At 44.4% G+C, this 19,206-nt stretch overlaps 1 protein-coding gene across 1 annotated transcript in view; it reads right to left on the bottom strand.

The window, feature by feature from the left end:
- The window catches only part of itgbl1 (integrin, beta-like 1), a 182,891-nt gene that overhangs the window by 1,070 nt on the left and 162,615 nt on the right, over window positions 1-19,206 (bottom strand). The window lies entirely within an intron of this gene.

The following is a 19,206-nucleotide window of genomic DNA, read 5'->3' as shown; positions in this document are numbered from 1 at the left end:
CACTGTCTCCTGAGACATCCTGTCCCATGTACCCAAATGTCTGCGGGTGGAGAATCGGCCTGTTCAGTCACATGAAGACCCACAGCAGAAACTCTCTACCCTGAGTAGACATCATCCTCGAATCGAGGAGCAGCTGATGATGTCTCTTGACATCACATTATCCATGACAGTATTTCCCTTTCCTTCATTACTGAGCTGCATATTACAATTTAACATTTTAAGAAATCTATAACTCCACAAATGTTAATTATTATATATTAATATAAAGAATGTTAAATACAATTAGAAAATTCTGGATATGTTGAGCAGTTTGATATGTGCCTGCACAGTTCTGGGAGAATCGCAACAGAAAATTTCTCATGTTTGTTTTTCAATTGCTGTTTGAAGTCATAGTGAAAAAGGAGGTAGCTGAGACATTGGAGAGGCTAAAAATTGATAAGGAGGAGGTATTAGAAAGGATATCTGTACTTAAAGTTGATAAGGCACCAGAGCTGGATGAGATGCATCTAAGGATACTGAGGGAAGTAAGGGCAGAAATTGCAGAGGCACTGGCCATAATTTTCCAATCCTCTTTAGAAACAGGGGTGGTGCAAGAGGACTGGAGAATTGCAAATGTTACACCTTTGTTCAAAAAAGGGTGTAAAGAGAAGCCCAGCAACTATAGACCCATCAGCCTAAACTCAGTGATGGGAAAACTGTTAGAAATTATAATCCAGGACAAAATTCACAGCCACTTGGAGAAATGTAGATTAATCAAGGAAAGCCAGCACAGATTTGTTAAGGTAAAATCATAGCTAACTAACTTGCTTGAACTTCTTGATCATGTATCATGGAGAGTTGACGAGGTTAATGTGGTTGGGCTTCCAAAAGGCTTTTGATAAAATGCCACACAACAGCATAACAGCAAAATTAAAACCCGTTGAATAAAAGGGACAATATCAGCATGGATACGAAGTTAGCTGAGTAACAAGAAATAGATAAAGTAGCTGTGAACAGTTGTTTTTCTGACTGGAGGAAGGTATACAGGGAGGTTCAGTGCTAGGACCACTGCTTTTCTTGATCTATATTAATGACCTAGATGTGGATGTCCAGAGCACAGTTTCAAAGATGACACAAGTCTTGGAAGTGCTGTGAACTGTGAGGAGGACATAGACAGGTTAGTGAAGTGGGTGGACACAAGACAGATGAAATTTAATGCAGAAAAGTGCAAAGTGATACATTTTGGTCTGAAGAATGAGGAGAGGCAATATAAAATAAAAGGTAAAAATTCCAACATGTGTTTGGGATCAGAGATGCCGGGGGGTACACATGCTTAATTGTTGAAGGTGACAGAGCAGGTTGAGGAAGTGGTTAAAAAGACATACAGTAACCTGGGTTTTATAGATAGGGGCATACAGTACCAAAACAAGGTGAGCTTTTATAAAACACTGCGTCAGCCTCAACTGGAGTACTGTGCCCAGTACCGGGCACCGCACTTTAGAAAGGATGTGAAGGCTGTAGAGAGGGTGCAGAAAAGATTCAGGAGAATATTTCCAGTGATATTTTGATCTTAAGTTACACGGATAGATTGGAGAAGCTGGGAACTATTCTCCTGGAGAAGAGAAGGTTGGGAGACTTGATGGAGGTATTCAAAATCATGAAGAGTCTGAGCAGAGTAGATTGAAAGAAACTGTTCCCATTGGTGGAAGGGGCAAGAATCAGTGGGCACAGATTTAAGGTGAGTGGAAAAAAACCAATAGACCAATGAGGGAGACCCTTTTACGCAGCGAGTGGTTAAGGTGTTGCCTGAGAGTGTGGGGGAATGTTACAACTGCAGCTGGTGTTATTTGTTGAGCAAGCCAAATCCCAGAGGAAAACTTGTCTTACTGATCTTAACTTTTTTTTTGTTTATATTTTGAAAATGAGGGGAAAGCTACTGATTCCAGAAGCATAGAAGCCCAGTAACACATAAAGGATTTTAAAATTAGAAGATTTATGAACAAGAAGAAACAAAACTTAAACACACAAGATTAAAATTACACAGTTAAAACAGTCTTACAAAACATTCCCCAAAATAAACCCACTTGGTCAGAACACACAAGTAAACTACTTGGCAACAGCTCCCTCATAGATTTTTAACCATAAAAATCCAGTAATATTACCCAAGGCAAAACCTGCTGCTACTTTAATAAAGTTTATCACATGGCTTCTCACTCTCTTCCACTCTGCTGTGGAAATCTGAAGCAAATTCAGAAACAGACTGCTTTCTGAAAGCTGGATGGCTGCATCAAATTCATAACTTCTCCCAGAACAGAGCTGGTCTCAAGACATTTCCCCCATGTAGTCATCTCAACTCAACAAAACATCTCCTTTAAACATCTTTTTTTCCTTTTCATCCTAAACTCCATTGTCCTAAGCACCTCTTTGAACTCAACTTTTCCAAAATATAGGGCAGGATTCTCCCCCCGTCGGGGGCAAAGTTTAAGGGCAGGCAGGCACAGGTGCGCTTCAGATCGGTGCCCCCAATCGGGGGCGCGCTGCCATTTTACGTGGGCGGGCCAATTAAGGCCCGCCCAGCATGACGTCCGCACAGAAGCACTGTGCGCTCCCTGTGCAGGCGGTGGGGGGGGGGGGATCCCAAAATTGAGAGTGCACTCTTTCACGCATGCGCACGATAGAGTGCACTCATCTCCCTGAGGCTAAGTGCTGCCTCAGGGAGATCGGCTCTATATGTAAAACAGCTAAAGATAGAATAATAAAAGTTACCTAACGTCCCCTCGTGTGACACTGTCACACGAGTTGGGACATGTCCATAATTTTTACAAAAACTTTATTAAAATTTTTAAAAACCTACATGAAACCTCATCCCGCCCGTGAATGAGGTTTCCTGCTTTTTCTAATTCCCGCCGGGGCTCCTGGCCTGTCCCGGCAACCTTAAGGTTGGACGGCCAGGTCCATTAATTAGATTAATGACTCTGTCAATGGCCTCAATTAGCCATTGATAGGTTGGCGGGCGCACAGCTGATTTTGCTGAGCCCCCGCCTACCGGAACATTTAAATGGGGCGCGGTGACTTCAGGAGTTCCGCCCAACATCACCGCCCGTCATTTTACGCATCAGCAAGCGGGCCCCGCCCACCACTCACCGAAGGGAAAATCCTGCCCATAAAAATCTTTCATCTCTTCCTATTGCCTCCACATTCAGGTCAAATAAAATTCGATAGTTTTTCCCTTGTTTACTTGTGAAACCTTTGTAATTTATAAAAGTCCCTTAAACTCCCTTTGAAATTTAGCAGCTAAAAGCCAAGTCCTTACCTATCACCTAATGCAAATCTTAAAACCCAATTTATTGTAATTCCAACTTCACCATAGCCTCTCATTACACATGCATGTATCTAGTACCTTTACCTTTCATCTCTCAGTTCCCACTGACTGGCTGTCTGTACTAAACTTCTCCCAGTTTACTTACCCATGGACACACAGCATTCTTTACAGAATAAAACCACATTTCCAAAAAATATTTAAAAAGATAACATTCATCTTCACAGGGAGGCAGATTCAATCATGGCTTTCCAAAGGGAATTGGTAACTATCTGAAGATAAAAAAAAACATTGCAGAGCTACAGGAAAAGGCAGAAGAGTGGAGGTAGCTGAGTAGCTCATACAGAAAGCCAGCACAGACATAATGGGCTGAATGGCCTCCATCTGTGCTGTAACCATTCTATAATTCTCTGACCAGCCCATTGTACTTTTCCAGAATGTATTCGTTTTTTTTTAAATTCCAATATCCAATTTTGTTCACTTCAGTAATATCATTAATCTGAAATATATTCGTACCATTTCAAAGTGATCTGGAGATTCATCCATTTAAAAAATAATTGCAGCTTTGACTGCAGGGCATTGAAAGGTGTTCTGTGATAGCAAATGCAGGAAACCATAAATTGCAGAAATACAAGGAAAGCTATACTATTTAATTCACTACTGACCTCTACCATCTAGAAGGACAAGGGCAGCCGATGCACAGGAACACCACCACCTGGAAGTTACCCCTTCAAGCCACTCATCATCCTGACTTGGAAATATATCGCCGTTCCTTCACTGTCACTGGGTCAAAATCCTTGAACTCTCTCCCTAACAGCACTGTGGGTGTCCCTACACCACAGGGACTGCAGCAGTTCAGGAAGATGGCTCACCACCACCTTCTCAAGGGCAACTAGGGATGGGCAGTGGTGCTCACATCCATGAATAATTTTTTTTTTTAAATGGCTCTTTGCTCTTCCTTCTGGTGCTGATGTACATTTAACATGGCATCATTAATACCGATGTAAATCTTTATTTTTGCTAATTGGAATGTTCTGAGATCATTCTGTAAATAAATTTACTGCAAAAGTACAGCATTTGAATTAAACACCGTTGGATGTAGCATTTTAGAATAATGTTAATATCGATCCTTCAATTTTTGTTAGAAAGCCATTTGCTTTCCCTCTTAACCTCAAAGGATTTCAAAGTGTCTCACCCGTCAATTTCAGAGTTTAGCCAAGAAATGTAATTGCAGAGAAGGTTGAAATTTGGATAAACCAGCTATTTTATGGCCTATGTCTGAGGGTTGGTGGTTGAGTGGAGGTTGCAGCAAATGGTACATTGAGACCGAGCCGGCAAATAGAGAATTTGGAAACTAACCTTAGAGAGTTCCTCCAAAGTACAAACTGTTACCACACAAAATGGTTTCTTCCTCACGTGACAACATCTTACCATACATTTTAAGCAGCTTCCATGCGATAACGGTCTTGAATTATCCTGGAATTTGCATTCTCAGGTACACAGAAGGAGCAAGGAAATTTGCGTGTAAGTGACAGACATGCTTTTTACAATGCATTTGTGTTTTCTCAATCTTCTGTGAAACCTCAGCTCAAACTCACTACTGCTCAGTAAATTTTCTCATTCAGGAAGAAAAAAGTTACAATTCCATAGCACTTTTCACAACCTTGGGTCGTCCAAAAGCGCTCTACAGCCAATGAAGTACTTTTGCATTCTAACCACTATTGTAGGAAATGGAGCAGCCAATTTGTGCACAACAAGCACCAACAAACAGCTCGAGTGAAGTGATCAGAGAATCAGTTTTAGTGACAATTGTAAGGCTGGATTTTGAACCATTCACTGAAATTTGTAAACATTATCATCAGTAATAAGAAAAAATAATTGCTGGAATGCAGCTGTGACTATGTTAATGTATATAATGTATAAATAATTGGTAAAATCTAATGTAGAATATTACAGTGAAATTTATGCATCCTATTTACAAAAGTGCATTGCATCCCTAATTCGGAGCCTTAAGTTATTAAGAGGGAGAAGCAAAATTCATATAAAAGAGAGTTTGGACCTGGTTAACTACACCTGGAGTAACTGTGAGCAGTTTGGTCACCACATCTTAGGGAGGATATATTGGCCATGGAAGGAATGCAAATTTACCAGAATGAAACCTGGGGTCCAAGGGTTAAATTGTGAGGAGAGATAACCTAGGGATGTATTCCCTGGAATTTAGAAGGATAAGGAGTGATCTAATCAAAGTTTTCATTAATTGGGGGGAACATAAAAATAGAGACAATATATTGCCAATGGTTGGGGAGTCTAAGGACTAAAAAGACATCTAAAGATTAGGGCCAGACCGTTCAAGAGCAAAAAACATCTATGCACACAGGGAGGTAGAAGTTTGGAACTGTCTTCCACTGTTGGAGGAGCAGTACTGAGGGAGTGCTGCAGGGTCAAAGTGTCGGTACTGAGGGAGTGCTGCAAGGTCGGAGGGTCAGTACTGAGGGAGTGCTGCACTGTCAGAAGGACAGTACAGATGGAGTGCTACACTGCCAGAGGGTCGGTATTGAGGGAGCGTTTCATTGTTGGAGGGTCAGATTGAGATAGATTTTTGTTGACCAAGAGCACTTTTGTTTCTTTATTCTTTCATGTTGGTGACACTGGCAAGGCCAGCATTTGTTACCCATCCCTAATTGCCTTTTAACTGAACACATCAGGGAGTAGTAAAGAGTCAACCACATTGCAGTGGATCTAGAGTCACATGTAGGCCTGACCAGTAAGGACAGCAGATTTCCTTCCCTGAAGGGTGTTGGTGAACCAGATGGTGTTGGTTTTTACAAATGGATGATAGTTTCATGGTCAACATCATTGAGATTAGCTTTCAATTCCAGATTTATTAATTGAATTTAAATTCCACCAGCTGTAGAAATGCCCCGCAGCATTAGCTTGGGTGCCTGGGTTACCAGTCCAGTAACATTACCACTACACCACCATCTCCCCCAGTAATGATAGCATTAATGGATGTGAGACAAAGACTGCTATCGGGAGTTAGGCCACGGATCAGCCATGATCTGAAGGAATGGTGCAGAACAGGCTCGAAGGGTTACATGTACAGTAGATACATGCAGATTTTTAACTCAGTGGTGGTAGCTGAGATGAACTAGAAATGCTAAAGGAACACTTGGCATTAAGAGAAACCGTTGTCTCTCCTCACCCGGTTACACTAACAGGGCAGTGGATAATCACTATGCTAATTAATGCCTTCATGACAGAAGATCAATATGTGGTTAGAAAGTGAATGAAGGCTGATTCAGTTGGTCATGGCCTCCTCAGTTTGAGTCACAATCCAGGATTTGAGTGCTGAGTTCAGACTGTCACATTTCAGTAAGTAACGCACTTAGAACACTAAGCACAGATTTTTTTTTATTCATTCACAGGATGTGGGCATTGCTGGCTGGGCCAGCATTTATTTCCTATCCCTAGTTGCCCTTGAGAAGGTGGCGGTGAGCTGCCTTCCTGACCCGCTGCAGTCCATGTGGTGTAGGTACACCCACAGTGCTGTTAGGGAGGGAGTTCCAAGGTTTTGACCCAGTGACAGTGAAGGAACGGCCGATATATTTCCAAGTCAGGATGGTGAGTGACTTGGAGGGGAACTTCCACGTGGTGGTGTTCCCATGTGTCTGCTGCCCTTATCCTTCTAGATGGTAGTGGTCATGGGTTTGAAACGTGCTAAGGAGCCATGGTGAATTCTTGTAGATGGTATACACTGCTGCTACTGTGCGTTGGCGGTGAAGGGAGTGAATGTTTGTGGATGTGGTGCCAATCAAGCGGGCTGCTTTGTCCTGGATGTTGTCGAGCTTCTTGAGTGTTGTGAGAGTTGCATTCATCCAAGCAAGTGGGGAGTATTCCATCACACTACTGACTTGTGCCTTGCAGATGGAGAACAGGCTTTGTGGAGTCAGGAGTTGAGTTACACGTTGCACTATTCGTAGCCTCTAACCTGCTCTTGTAGCCACAGTATTTATATGGCTATTACAGTTAAGTTTCTGGTCAATGATAACATCCAGGATGTGGATAGTGGGGGATTCAGTGATGGTAATACCATTGAATGTCAAGGGGTGATGGTTAGATTCTCTCTTGCTGGAGATGGTGAATGTCTGACACTTGTGTGGTACAAATGTTACTTGCCACTTGTCAGCCAAAGCCTGGATATTGTCCAGGTCTTGCTGCATTTGGACATGGACTGCTTCAGTATCTGAGGAGTCGCGAATGGTGCTGAACATTGCACAATCATCAGCGAACATCCCCACTTCTGACCCTATGATGGAAGGAAGGTCATTGATGAAGCAGCTGAAGATGGTTGGTCCTAGGACACTACCCTGAGGAACTCCTGCAGTGATGTCCTGGAGCTGAGATGACTGACCTCCAACAACCACAACCATCTTCCTTTGTGCTAGGTATGATCCCAACCAGCAAAGAGTTTTCCCCCGAATCCCATTGACCCCAGTTTTGCTAGGGCTCCTTGATGCCACACTCGGACAAATGCGGCCTTGATGTCAAGGGCAGTCACTCTCACCTCACCTCAGGAGTTCAGCTCTTTTGTCCATGTTTGAACCAAGGCTGTAATGAGGTCAGGAGCTGAGTGGCCCTGGCGGAACCCAAACTGGACATCAGTGAGCAGGTTATTACTAAGCAAGTGCCACTTGATAGCATTGTTGATGACCCCTTCCATTACTTTACTGATGGTGGAGACTAGACTGATGGGGCAGTAATTGGTCAGGTCGGTTTGGTCCTGCTTTTTGTGTACAGGACATACCTGGACAATTTTCCACATAGCCGGGTAGATGCCAGTGTTGTAGCTGTACTGGAACAGCTTGCCTAGGGGCGCAACAAGTTCTGGAGCACAAGTGTTTAGTGCTATTGCTGGAATAGCCTTTGCAGTATCCAGTGCCTTCAGCTGTTTCGTGATATCACATGGAGTGAATCGAATTGGCTGAAGACTGGCATCTGTGATGCTGGAGACCTCCGGAGGAGGCCGAGATGGATCATCCACTTGGCATTTCTGGCTGAAGATTGTAGCAAATGCTTCAGCCTTATCTGTTGCACTGATGTGCTGGGCTCCCCCATTATTGAGGATGGGGATATTCGTGGACAATCAGGAAATGCCGAAGAGACTGGGTATGTTTTCTCCAAGAAGGAGAAGCTGAGGGATGACCTGATGGAGGTCTATAAAGTGATGAAAGGGTTTGATAGGGTAGACATGGAGAAGAGATGTTCCTATTTGTGGGGGCAGACCAAAACTAGGTTCATAAATATAAGGTCAGGCCATTGAGCTGAAACATTAACTCTGTCTCCCTCCCCACAAATACTGCCTGACCTGCTGACTGTTCCTAGAATTTTCTGTTTTTATTTTGGACATCCAGCATCCACAGTGTTTTGCTTTTGTGTTGGCCGTAAATATAGGATTCTCATTAATAAATCCAATCGGGAATTCAGGAGAAATCTCTTTACCAAGAGAATGGTGGAGTGATGAGAATGTGGAATTTGCTACCACAGGGAGTGGTTGAGGTGAATAATAAATATATTTAAAGCCAAACTGGATAAACATATGAGGGAGAAAGGTAAAGAAGGATATGTTGACATGAAGCAAGTACAAGAAGTAAGAATGGGGAGGATGTTCATGTGTAGAATGAACACAGGCAGTGAGTAATTGGACCAAATGGCCTGTTTCTGTGCTGTAAATTCTATGTAATTCTATAGTAGTATTGAGAGCGTGTCGCACTGAAGCACACCATCAGTACTACTCCTCTGATAGTACAGTACTCCCCCAGTATTGCCTCTCCGACAGTGCAGCACCCCCTCAGTACTGACCCTCCGACAATGTAGCACTCCCTCAATACTGACCCTCCGACAATATAGCACTCCCTCAGTATTTCCCGACAGTACAGCACCTCCTCAGCACTGACCCTTCGACAGTACAGCACTCCTTCAGTACTGACCCTCCGACAATATAGCACTCCCTCAGTATTTCCCCTCTGACAGTGCAGCACTCCCTCAGTACTGACCCTCCAACTGTGCAGCGCTCCCTCAGTACTGCCACTCTAACAGTGCAGCACCCCCTCAATCCTGACCCTCCAACAGTGCAGCACTCTCTCAGTACTGACCCTCCGACAGTGCAGCACTCCCTCAGTACTGACCCTCCAACAGTGCAGCACTCCCTGAGTACTGTCCCTCTGACAGTGCAGCACTCTCTCAGTACTGACCCTCCGACAGTGCAACACTCCCTCAGTACTCCATCAAGGCAAATGTGGGTCCATTATAGGCAGAGACAAGAGAATTTATAATGGGGAATAAGGAAATGGCAGAGAAGCTACATAATTACTTTGTGTCTGTCTACTCGGAGGGAGACACAAAAAACCTCCCAAAAACAATAGAAAACCAAAGGACACGAGGGAATGAAGAACTGAAAGAAATTAATATTAGTAAAAAAGTAACACTGGAGAAATTAATGGGACTGAAAGTTGTTGAATCCCCAGCACCTGATGGTTTACATCCCAGACAATTGAAAGAGGTGGGCCGGGAATTTCCAGGATCGCTGTGGGTGGGTCCCACTGTGGGTGAGGAGACCCCCCCCAGCCAGAAACCCGTTGACTTGTGGTGGGACCGGAAGATCGTATCAGCGGGGGAGAGAGGAAAATCCCGACCGTGGCTGTAGAGATGATCATCATCTTCCAAAACTCTATAGATTCAGCAATGTTGACTGCAGAATGGAAGGTGGCAAATGTAACCCCATTGTTTGAGAAAGTGGGAGGAGTGAAAACAGGGAACTACAGATCTGTTAGCCTGATGTCAGTAAAAGGGAAAATGCTCGAATCTATTATAAAGAAAGTGATAACTGGACACAGAAAATAATGATCTGATTGGGCAGCGCCAACATGGATTTAAGGAAGGGAAATCATGTTTGACAAGCTTCTTGGAGTTTTTTGAGAATTTTACCAGCAAAATTGATAAGGAGGAACCTGTGGATGTACACACAAACATATGCATGAACATATGAATTAGGAGCAGAAGGAGGCCATTCGGTCCATTGAGTCTGCTCCGCCATTCAATGAGATCAAGGCTGATCTGATTTTAACCTCAACCCCACATTTCTGACTACCCCCAATAACCTTTCACCCCCTTGAAGAATCTATCCAGCTCTGCCTTAAAGATATTCAAAGACTCTGCCTCCACCATTTTTTGAGGAAGAGAATTCAAAAGGCTTACGACCCTCTGAGAGAAAATATTTTTTTGAACACAGCGTCACTGCTTAAAAATAAGGGTCGCCTATTTAAAATGGAAATGAGGCAAAATTTTTTCTCTCAGAGGTTGCGAGTCTTTGGAACTCTCTTCCTGAAAAGGCGGTGGAAGCAGAATCTTTGAATATTTTTAAGGCAGAGATGGACAGATTCTTGGTAAGCAAGGGGGTGACAGATTATCGGAGGTAGGCGGGATGCAAATTTGAGATTACTATCAGATCAGCCATGATCTTATTAAATGGTGGAGCAGGCTCGAGGGACTGAATGGCCTCCTCCTGCTCCTTGTTCATATGAATGTTTTTCCTCATACCTGTGTTAAATGGGCGACCCCTTATTGTTAAACAGTGAGCCCCAGTACTAGATTCTCTCTCAAGAGGAAACATCCTTTCCAGAAGGCTTTCAATAAGGTCCCACATAAGAGGTTAATAAACAAAATTAGAGCGCATGGGGTTGGGGGTAATATACTGGTGTGGATTGAGGATTGGTTAATGAACAGAAAACAGAGAGTAGGAATAAACAAGCCATTCTCAGGGTGCCAGGCTGTTACTAGTGAGGCACCACAAGGATCAGTGCTGGGTCCATGGCTGTTCACAATCTAGATCAATGATTTGGATGTGGGGACCAATTGTAATATTTCCAACTGTGTGAATGACACAAAGCTAGGTGGGAAGGTGAGTTGCAAGGATGATGCAAAGAGGCTTCATGGGGATTTGGGCAGACTTAGTGAGTGGACAAGAACATGGCAGATGGAATGTAATGTGGATAAAGGTGAGGTTATCCACTTTGGTAGGAGGAACGGAGGAGTAGAGTGTTTTTTTAAGTGGTGAAAGATTGGGAAATGCTGATGTCCGAAGAGACCTGGATGTCCTTGTTCATGAGTCACTGAAAGCTAATATGCAGGTGCAGCAAGCAGTTAGGAAGGCAAATGGTATGCTGGCCTTTATTGAAAAAGCAATTGAGTACAGGAGTAAAGAAGTCTTGCTGCAATTGTATTGAGCCTTGGTGAGACCTCACCTGGAGGATTGTGTAAAGTTTTGGTCTCCTTACCTAAGGAAAGATATACTTGCCATGGAGGGAGTGCAGCAGAGGTTCACCAGACTGATTCCTGAGATGGTGAGACTGTGCAATGAGGAGAAATTGAGGAGACAGGGCCTATATTCTCTAGAATTTAGAAGGATTAGTGGTGGCCTCATTGAAACATACAAAATTCTTAAAGGGCTGGAAAGTATAGATGCAGAAAGGATGTTTCCTCTGGCTGGGGGGGGGTCCAGAACCAGGGGACACAGTTAGGACTGAAATGAGGAGGAACTTCTTCACTCAGTGAGTGGTGAATCTTTGGAACTCCCTAACCGAGAGGGCTGTAGAGACTCAGTCATTGAGTATGTTCAAGACTGCGATCGATAGGTTTCCAGATATTAATGGCCTCAAGGAATATGGGGAGTATGGCATTGAGGTAGATGATCAGCCACGATCTAATTGAATGGCGGAGCAGGCTTGACAGGCTGAATTGCCTCCTCCTACTCCTACGTTACTCTGACAGTGCAGCGCTCCCTCAGTATTACACTGGGAGTGTCAACTTAGATCACATCCCTGTAGTGTGTTTTGAACACACAACCTCCAGATTTGAAGGCAGGAGTGCTGCACACTGAGCCATAACTGGTGCCCTCCTGCTTGTCCAACTGCCCTGGGGCTGACCCAGGATAGATGTGCTCAGCCTAATGAGCATCGATTGGGTAACCTCCCAGTGTTGTGAACCTGGTCATTGGAGGGCAAGAAACAGGTGTATCGCTGCAGTGTCCACATGCTGTCAGGCGCTTGTAGGGTCGGCCATCATCAGAACAAGCCTCAGTTGAAAGCAGCTATAAAATTAATTGGTGTATTACACTAATCTCATCCGAGCCAGAGGTGCCTCGACAGGAGTGAAACTGCTGCTGGCTTGAGTAAGGCAGTAAATGGCAGCCCTGTTAGGGATCAGAAGCACTCAACACAGAATGGGTGACCAGACAGTCAAGTCCAATTGAGAGCACCATGAGGGGCAATGTAGGGCCGGATATTCCTATTCCCAGCTCACGTTCTCATCTCTGTTTCCAGCCTGCCTGGAGACCACATCTACACGGGCTTAGGTCCTAATGACTTTAGAGATGGGTCAGCCATCCAATCAGTGGCCAGGGGTGGGGGCTGGGAACGACAGTGGGACGCTAGGGATGTGGGTCGCAATCGGGCCCAAATCGGTAGCTATTGTTCTGGCTGTCAACATAATGTGAGTGGTCGTAAAAAAATGAGGGGATCTTCAATTTCAAAGTGGTCCAGGGCAAATGGAGAGCTGGGGTAGGGCAGGGAAATGTTGGTTATTAAAATTTCACTGCTGCTCAGTAGTTCTTTAGTCTGAACGCGCACTACTTTTCATTAAATAAAACTGTTTCAGCATTGCTGCCCTTGTTCCCGCGAGGCTGCAGCTAGTCAGCTTCACAGAGCTGCTAACGGCCCCTCCCAGCCCCCGTGAAAACCTCGGGAAGTCAGGAGGCGAGATCTTAACAAGCTCCCCTCACAACCGCAACGGGTCCAATTAATGAGGAGGGGCAGCTTCACTCTCCCACCCACCTGTCACTCTTCCCCACCTCCTGGGGAAAGTCAGCAGAGGTGGGTACAGAGGCAGCAGACAAGCACACGGGCCGCCAGCATCAAATTTTTGGCTGTCCCACCTCCGTTCCATCCCAATTTGGGATAGGCAAGCCCAGCCCTTGCTGCCACGATACTTAGTGATAGGCACAAAAAGTCATTTCTTCAAAAAAGGTTGTAAAGATCTGCCCTGCAATTACAGACCAGTCAGTTTAAGTTCGGTGGTGGGGGAAATTTCCAGAAACAATTATTCGGGATAGCATTAATAGTCACATGGAAAAATTTGGATTGATTCGGAAGAGTCAGCATGGATTTGTTAAAGGAAAATCGTGTGCAACTAATTTGCCGGAGTTTTTTGAAGAGGAAACAGAGATGGTTGATGAGGGTAAGGGTGTTGATGTGGTGTATATGGACTCCCAAAAGGCATTCGATACAGTGCCACACAACAGACTTATGAGGAAATTTATAGGTCATGGAATAAAAGGGGCAGTAGCAATGTGGATACCAAATTGGCTGAGGGAAAGGGAACAGAGGGTAATGGTTAATGGGTATTTTTCGGGCTGGAAGAAGGTTTGTAGTGGAGTTCCCAGGGGTCGGTATTGAGACCCTTGCTTTTCCTGATATACATTAATACAATTTCAAAGTTTACGGATGACACAAAACTGAGGAGAATTGTAAACTGTGAGGAGGACAGTGTAGAGCTTCAAAAGGTCATTGACACATTGGTGAAGTGGGCAGATAGGTGGCAGATGAAGTTCAATGCGGAGAGGTGTGAGGTGATGCACTTTGGTACAAAGAACACGGAGAGACAGTATAAAATAAAGGATACTAAAGGGTGTGCAGGAGCAGAGAGACCTGGGTGTATATGTACATAAGCCATTAAAGGTGGCAGGACAGGTAGAGAGAGCTGTATCTAAAGCATACAGTATTCTAGGCTTCATTAAAAGGTGCATAGAGTAAAAGAGCAGGAAGTTATGATGAACTTATATAAGACACTGGTTAGACCTCAGCTTGAGTATTATGTACAGCCCTAGGCACCTCACTATAGGAAGGATGTGAACACTTTGGAGAGAGTGCAGAAGAGATTTACAACAATGGTCCCAGGGATGAGACACTTTAGTTATGAGGAAAGATTGGAGAAGTTGGGACTGTTTTCATTGGAAAGGAGAAGGCTGAGAGGAGACTTGATCGAAGTTTTCATAATAATGAGGAGCCTGGACAGAATAGATAGGGAGAAGGCATCACTAGTAAATGGATCAAGAGCGAGAGGGCACAGTTTTAAAGTGTTTTGCAAAAGGAGCAAACGCGAAGTGAGAAAAAGCTTTTTCACACAGCGAGTAGTTAGGGTTTGGGATGTACAGCCTGGAAGTGTCGTGGAGGCAGGTTCGATGGAGGCATTCAAGAGGGCATTGGATGATTACTTAAACAGAAACAATGTGCAGGGGTATGGAGAAAAGGCAAGAGATTGGCACTAACTTAAAATGCTCAGAGAGCCGGTGCAGACACGATGGGCCGAATGGCCTCCTTCTACACCCTAATAATTCTGTGAATTTTTAAAGGGCTGTGGAATATTAGATTTTAACTCAAAAGGGGCTGCACTCCAAATGTGTTGATGTTCTGCTATAGTTGTACAATGTTCTGATTAGATTCCAATTAGAACAGAGGGTTCAATTCTGGCTATCTCATGAAGGTTATGTTGGCCCTTGGAGAGGCTTCAGTGCATGTTCACCAGAATGATACTGGTGCTAAAAGGGTAAAATTATAAAGACATTTTTTTTTATTCATTCACAGGATGTGAACGTTGCTGGCTGGGCCAGCATTTATTGCACATCCCTAGTTGCCCTTGAGAAGGTGGTGACGAGCTGCCTTCATGAACCGCTGCAGTCCATGTGGTGTAGGTACACCCACAGTGCTGTTAGGGAGGGAGTTTCAGGATTTTGACCCAGTGACAGTGAAGAAGCGGTGATATATTTCCAAGTCAGGATGGTGAGTGACTTGGAGGGGGACTTCCAGGTGGTGGTGTTCCCATGTGTCTGCTGCCCTTGTCCTTCTAGATGGTAGTGGTCGTGGGTTTGGAAGGTGCTGCCTAAGAAGCCTTGGTGAGTTCCTGCAGTGCATCTTGTAGATGGTACACACACTGCTACTATTGTGCATCAGTGGTGGAGGAAATGAATGTTTGTGGATGTGGTGCCCATCAAGTGGGCTGCTTTGTCCTGGACAGTGTCGAGCTTCTTGAGTGTTGTGAGAGCTAACTCATCCAGGCAAGTGGGGAGTATTCCATCACACTCCTGACTTGTGCCTTGTAGATGGTGGTCAGGCTTTGGGGAGTCAGGAGGTGAGTTACTTACCGCAGGATTCCTAGTCTCTGACCTGCTATTGTAGCCACAGTATTTATATGGTGAGTCCAGTTCAGTTTCTGGTGAATGGTAACACTCCGGACGTTGATAGGGGGGATTCAGTGATGGTAATGCCATTGAACATCAAGGGGCAAGGGTTAGATTCTCTCTTTTTGGAGATGGTCATTGCCTGACACTTGTGTGGTGCGAATGTTACTTGCCACTTGTCAGCCCAAGCCTGGATATTGTCCAGGTCTTGCTGCATTTGGACATGGACTGCTTCAGTACCTGAGGAGTCACGAATGGTGCTGAACATTGCGCAATCATCAGTGAACATCCCCACTTCTGACCTTATGATGGAAGGAAGGTCATTGATGAAGCAGCTGAAGATGGTTGGGCCGAGGACACTACCCTAAGGAACTCATGTATTGATGTCCTGGAATGAGATGATTGACCTCCAACAACCACAACCATCTTCCTTTCTGCTAGGTATGACTCCAAGCAACAGAGAGTTTTCCCCCTGATTCCCATTGGCCCCAGTTTTGCCAGGGCTCCTTGATGATAAACTCAGTCAAATGCTGCCTTGAAGTCAAGAGCAGCCATTTTCACCTCACCTCCTGAGTTCAGCTGTTTTGTCCATGTTTGAACCAAGGTTGTAATGAGATCAGGAGCTGAATGGCCCTGGCGGAACCCAACTGAGCATTGCTAAGCAAGTGCTGCTTGATAGCAATGTTGATGACCCCTTCCATCACTTTACTGATAACCCAGAGTAATCATCAGGCAGTAATTGGCTGGGTTGGACTTGTCCTGCTTTTTGTGTACAGGACATACCTGGGCAATTTTCCACATTGCCGGGTAAATGCCAGTGTTGTAGCTGTACTGGAACAGCTTGGATAGGGGTGTGGCAAATTCTGGAGCACAAGTCTTCAGTACTATTGCCAGATTTGTATTATCTCATTTATAGAAGATTAAGGGATGGTCTAATTGAGTTGTTGAAGATAATTGGAGGATTTGATAGGATAGATAGAGAAAAGCTATTTCCCCTGGCGTGTGGGGGCGGGTGGCATGGTTGGGGGGGGAGTCTAGAACAAGGGGGCAGAATGGTAAAATTCGAGCCAGGCCATTCAGGGGTGATGTCAGGAGTCACTTCTTCACACAAAGTGGGGTGGAAATCTGGAACTCTCTCCCTGTCAGGAAGAAATAATAAAGTTATTGGAATTTATTGGAAAACAGTGGGGGTGGGGGGGATGTTTGTGTGTGTGTCTGTGTTTAAGACAGACTTAACTGGATTAAAGGCATCTGCTCTGAAGACTTTGATGTATTAAAAGGAGAAGCTGGGTTTGAAATGTGAAGTAATTAAGCATGGGGGAAGTTTAGAATGTAAGGTGTAAAAGGAAAATTGCATTTTTAAGGAAACTAGACTCGATTGTTTTCAAAGGAGGGGTGAAATGTGTCACTAGCCAGGTGAAGTTCAGAAACAGTGTGTTTATTTTTCCTAAAGATTACTGGTAAAAGTAGTACTATGATAATTTTTTATGATCAGGAAGGTAAAGTCCAAAGACATAGTGAAACAATGGGAATTTGCATTCACAGAGGAAATTATGGATAAAGGAGAGAAGGCTGTGTGCAAAGGCAGGCATTTTAAGATCTAACAAGTGTGAAAAGCCTTCAGCATCTACGCCCCAAGCTGCTGTCTACAACGAACTGAAGTTAAGAAAACTCACTTTGAATTGGATCGTTCAGGGTATCATGTTTCTTTGCCTGGGTCTTTTAAAATCTATATGTTTTACAGTTGCCTTAATGGAGGTGTGACTGGGAGTCAGATTAATTAGGGGATTTAGAAGTTATTATAGTAGTAGTTTGTAGACATATGTATGTGTTCAAAATAATTTCTCTTATTAATAAATGTTTAATCTAGTTTTGTAAAAACCTATAAGGCTTGGTGGTCTTATTACCATTGAATTCAAAGTCCACATCTCGAAACATACAAATTGCAAAAACAGTTGTGGCAGTTCCCTCTGGGATTTGAATAACTCAGCATTTACCATCGGCTTTGCCATAACACTCCCCCAAAAAGCTGCTGAAGCTGGGGGTCAACTGAATATTTCAAAACTGCGGGTAATGGATTTTTGTTGGGTAAGGTGGATTATGGGTTACAGAACGAAGGCAGATAGATGGGGTTAAGATACAGATCAGCCACGTCCTAATTGAATGGCAGAACAGGCTCGAGGGGCTGAATGTTCCCATGTTCCTCTGAGTGCTAAACTGAGATTAAGACGTTGGTCTCAGTGCAAATCAATGGCTACTGCCCTCATTAACACCTCATTAAACTAATGAGCACAGATGCTTTATGAATCAGTGGAGAAGGACATTCTTGTGAAATTTTAGCACAATTGTTACATTGAGAACCACCTTCAAACTCTGAGTGCGGTGCATGTTAAAACTTGTAAGGATGCTCAGCTATAGGAAGCCTTCATCGCTGAAATTAAGATTTTTGTTCTTCACATTAATTTAGAAAAAATAATGCCTGATGTAATTATCTGCTGCAGATACCAAATCCGTGCTCATTACTGGAAAATGCTCAATCGAGCCTGGCCGGATGATCCTGTCTCTCAGAAATTGATCTGTACGTTTTTGGGGACAAGTACTTGTTATGCAAAGGTGCGCATCAATCGGCTACATGACAATACTCCGAATTTTTAACAAACAGTCCTACAGAAATAGAAATCCAAGACTGTGAGCATCGATTCATGATGCTCCAGGTGTTCCTCTTCTGCTTTAATGACAATCGGCATTGTTAGAGAATCTTTCTATTACCCTGAAAGCTGAGAGAGGTTATAACCAAAAAGAAATTCTGAACAGGGTGGGCAGGATCCATGCCACAGGCTTTAGGACCCCGACACTGGAACGACCTTGAGCCCGGGCTTGCTAGGAGCCAGGCTTGGGGAGCTATTTCCCCAGAGGCAGCTCGGTAATTGGCTGCCTCCATTGAGCTAGCAGACGGCCCCTGCTGCATTGGGCTGCTCAGCCACCAGTAAAATGCAGGCGGGCCCCCTAACCCTCCCCAAAATCGGGGCCTTCATTATTTAAATTCGCACCCCACCTCCATGGGGCAGATCGCTGATCCAGCTTCCTGCCTGTCCCAGGGGACTTCCCCAGTGGCAGGAACGTGTTGGGGAGTCATCTCAACATGGCTCCCTCCCATGTTCCTGGGAGCTCTCCCCACCCACCCACCCACCCACCCCCCCCCCCCCCCCCCCCCCGCCACCCACCTCTTCTCCAAGTCAGGCACCCAGCACCAGGAAAACTCTTCCCCTGTTCTGAAGAAAAGTGGAGACTGAGGGGCGACCTGATAGATGTCTTTAAAATTCTGAAAGGGTTTGATAAGGTAATCACATAGAAGATGTTTCCACTTGTGGGAAAGACAAGAATTGGGACTATCAATATATAATTGTTATTATAAATTCAATCGAAAATTCAGGAGAAACGTCTTTACTCATAGAGCAGCGAGAATGAGGAATTCGTTACCAAAGCGAGTGGTCGAGGTGAATAGTTTAAATGCCTATAAGTGGAAGCTGGATAAACGCATGAAGGAGAAAGGAATAGAAGGAAATGCTTCGAGGGTGAGATGAAGTTGGGAGGGAGAGAGGAGGCTTTTGTGCAGTAT

The sequence above is a fragment of the Carcharodon carcharias genome, chromosome 11 (genome assembly GCF_017639515.1).
Source record: "Carcharodon carcharias isolate sCarCar2 chromosome 11, sCarCar2.pri, whole genome shotgun sequence".
Classification (NCBI taxonomy): Eukaryota; Metazoa; Chordata; class Chondrichthyes; order Lamniformes; family Lamnidae; genus Carcharodon; species Carcharodon carcharias.
Note: the sequence above shows the minus strand (reverse complement) of the source record. Positions and strands in the feature narration are given on the sequence as shown.